This window comes from Osmerus mordax, chromosome 18 (genome assembly GCF_038355195.1).
Source record: "Osmerus mordax isolate fOsmMor3 chromosome 18, fOsmMor3.pri, whole genome shotgun sequence".
NCBI classification, from domain to species: domain Eukaryota; kingdom Metazoa; phylum Chordata; class Actinopteri; order Osmeriformes; family Osmeridae; genus Osmerus; species Osmerus mordax.
Window position 1 is genome coordinate 8,677,596 of NC_090067.1, and position 3,896 is coordinate 8,681,491.

A 3,896-nucleotide genomic window follows, 5' to 3' on the forward strand; every position below is an offset into this window, starting at 1 on the left:
TATAAATTTGGTGTGTCATTATTGATCTTCATGTCTTTCCATGGATTTAGCTGGAGACTAAGGTCTACCGTTTTTTTTACTATTTTAGAGATATCTGGAGTATAGCCATTCACAAACCATTTGTCTTGGCACACACGCACAGCCGGGATTGATTTCAGATTATCAGAAAGATTATGACTTATCTTTCTTGGTTAAAGAGAAAGCTTAACAGTTGAGTGCCTAATCTGACTGGGTGCCTATCTGTATGGATTGAGGTTCCAAGCGCGAAATTCAAAATGTGCAGCCTGGTCTGCATCAGGAACAGAATGTGGGATGGGTAGAGACATCATGGAGCATTATGGGATGGAGAGATAAGGAACATGATCGTGATCAAGGTCAGACGGAGGAATTGGGTTTTTCATGCTTAGACCTTCTACCACCTATGGAGACTCACACACAAGCAGAATGAAAGCTTCCCTTTGAGTATTGTTGCTGTGTGTGTGCATCCATGGATGTGAGTGTATGTGTGTGTGCTTGCTTCCATATATTTGAGTAGGTGCTTGTGTATGTATCATTTTCTCCTTCAGCTCAGGTGGTTGTGATAAAGCTATAAAAGCTTTCAAAGTGGTTGTTCTTCTGCAAGAGAAATGGCTCTGTCTATAGAACAAGGTCACTGTGGGCCAGAATGTGATATTTTCCCAGCAGCAATCCATACCAGTCACAGAGGTCTTTCAGTCGGGGAGGGAAAAGAAAGCCAATGAGAACAGCCCTTCCCCACAAGGCTACAAGGCTGCAGACCAGGCTAAGGGGGTGTATCTCTTCCCTACATGACCCACAGTTACCCCGGTGTGTTTGTGTGCCTATGTGTCACCGTGCGACCAGGAATTATAAGCCCCAGAATGGCTGCCGTGTTTATGTTTTGATGTGAGGTTGGGGGTCAGTCAATGTGTTGCACATTTATCACCCTCTCAATGGCTGCATGAGGAGACGAGAGGGATAGAGGGAAGAAGAGAAGGATAGAAAGGGAAAAGGGTTCAGGACGGATGTTATTAAAGAACAGGGTCTTCTCTGCTCTTTCTCTCATTGGACTTTACTTTAAGATTGAACTAATTCAATAAAGAGGCCAGCCATCAACTGTTACTCAGCGCCAAACCATGCAGAAACGCTGAGGAAATGGTTTCCAAAGTAAGCAGGCTGTCAGGCCTCATAAGGACTCATGCTTGGAGGCTAAGCCAGGGGCGGCTTGGACACGCAGCACCTCTGTGTGTGTGTGTCTGTGTGTGTGCGTGTGTCTGTGTGTGTGTGGTTACAGATGCATGCTAGGATTTATTACAGGGGCGAATATAATTGACAAACAGTTCCGATTGGAAATGTTTTTGAAAACTTGGTCTGCGAGGATGACTCTACAGAAAAGCATGGGAAACATTGGGGTATTAACTCTCCTGTACTCCTGCCTTCTCTTCTCCCCTGACGAGGTTTCTCCCCCCCGCAGTGGGACACTCTGATTCAAATGTGCTTCTCATGGGTTGGAAAGACACTTTACTGGATTAGAGTTGAGACAGGCCAAGTCAGAAGCAGAGGGGGAGGGGGGGAAGGGGGGTTGCTTTACTGCCCCCCCCCCCCCTCCCCGCTTCTCCCTCCAGCCGAAAAGACCCAATGCCAGGCTAATTGGACCCCTTGGGGGAGAGAAAGAGGGAGAGGGAGGAGGAGAACCCGGGTGGGCCTTCTTCTCCCCCTCCTTCTCCTCTAGCTTGGTCGTGTTGGAAAGATGAGAGGGATCTCTGGAACAAAACAAGGTGGATGGGAAAATGTTCATAGTAAAATAAAAGTACAAAACTCACACTCTATTGATCACACCCTGTCTGTTTAAAACCACATGAACCCAGAGAGAAAAGCATTCCATCTCCAGCTACTCCACAGAGTGGGGTCGTCAGTCACATTGCGTCACAATCCTGTCACAGCACAGATGGAGCACAGAAATCCATCCTTCAGTCTAACTTTCCAATGAGTGACTTGGCTTGTCACACAGTGTTAAGTTCCCTTGGCTTGCTGGATGCCGCAAATTGATCAGTTAACTGTTCTCCAAACACCAATATTTCTAAGCCCCGCCCCCGCTGTCGTTGCTGTCCTATTACATTCCTATTCATCATGAAATACTACTGCATCGCTAACCCTACACACAACAAACTCAATTTTGCAAAGTGACTAGCTTCTCAATTAACCAGTCAATCAATCAGGTTCTTATTAAGCAGGGTCTGATAACAAGAGAAGAATTGTCACCGAAGTTTCCCCTGATGGCGTTTGGGAATCCGCATCTCTCCTTCTCAGCCGCGCAACTTAGCGCTAACACGATAGCGCGGCTCTGTTTTAATAGCGACCGCTCACTGGAGAGTGTTTAGTAGAATGAAAACCCATTCTGATGGGAACGTTTATAATCATTATATTCCAATTATCTCCAAAAACTCCAGAGAGAGTGTGGTGGGGGGGGGGGGGAGGAGGGGGGGGAGAAGAAAAAGAGTTGGAGAAAAAGAGAGGGAGTGAAAGAAGACAGAGGGAGATAGAGACAAAGACCTGTGGGAGGATGTCGTTCACAGCTCAAGTCACACTTCTGAACATAACACTTTCACTGGTGCAGATGTAGATCCTTACTAGGGCCCCTGGAGTACACTGATGAAAAAGATAGGCCTGGACATGAAATACATAGATAAGGCAGATAGAAGGAAGCAGAAAGCATGCTAGTGAGAGAGAGACAGAACGAGAGCGAGCTAGAGGGATAGCAGATAAAAGGGATAGAGAGAAGAATGAGAATCCATTTTGTGTCACAGGAGGCATGGCTGCAATATGCTCAGCATATTATCTGAGAATATGACTTATTCATAACAAACATGCTGCTGTTGCTGTCTAGAATATTTCCTAGTGTAGTATCTACCTACTGTACATGGTTAGATACATCATAAAAGTGTCCTCTTTATCATAAACAGTAGTACCAAACATCGTTTCAATAGCATCTGTCTCCACCTCAACAATTTTCTGAGAAAATTAAAGGACAGGATATTATTTATCTTCTGCGGCATGTGTATTTGCGTGTTAATTTAAGTAAAAGATAAAGTTGTCATACCTTATACTATCTCTCTCTCTCCTCCCTCACTCTCTCTCTTTCTCTGTACTATTAGGCAGCTCTGTGACAAAATGGCCACCATGTTAGTTTTTGTCCTCAGTTTGTGAGACACATCTACTTGCTGAGAGACAAATTTGCCAAATTTGTCTTCTAAATCTGCTCTCATGTGCTGACAGGTTGCTACGGCCACCAAGCGACCAATCAGGCTGAGGTGGCAGTGGGTGTTATTTTGAAGTGTGCAGAAACAATGTCCTACTCTCATGGGTGGAGACTATATTTAGTCTCTCTAACGACCAACAGTCTGGAGAGTATTACTAAGCTGTTTTCTACATTGTATTTGTGACAGCGAGGGCTACTCGACTGCTTGATTGTCTAGAATTAGATTGCTATTTCCATGACGACTTTCCGTCTTTGTGCTTAGATCAACCATAGAGTTAGCCTTCTGAACATATTCTTCATAATTCAAATGCACAAAGTAAACTAAACAAAATAATAGTACATATATTTACGCAGCAAACTGTATTCCCCAAAATATTTAAGTGAAATGCATGATTGATGATAGACATACAAGAACAATGGTGCTTCTATATGTGTATAACACGGCACATTGCAGTGGTACAGTACACCATCAGGAACCGTTTGGTCCAAATCCATTCTGCTTCTGTACTCAGGCACTCGCGCACACTTTCTCATGTCTCTCTGAGCTGACCGAGGAGCAAAGACAAAGAGGGAGAGGATGCCTCTGTGTACTTGAGCAACCACATGTGAAAACAGCTCAAGGACAACGTTAACAGCTCCA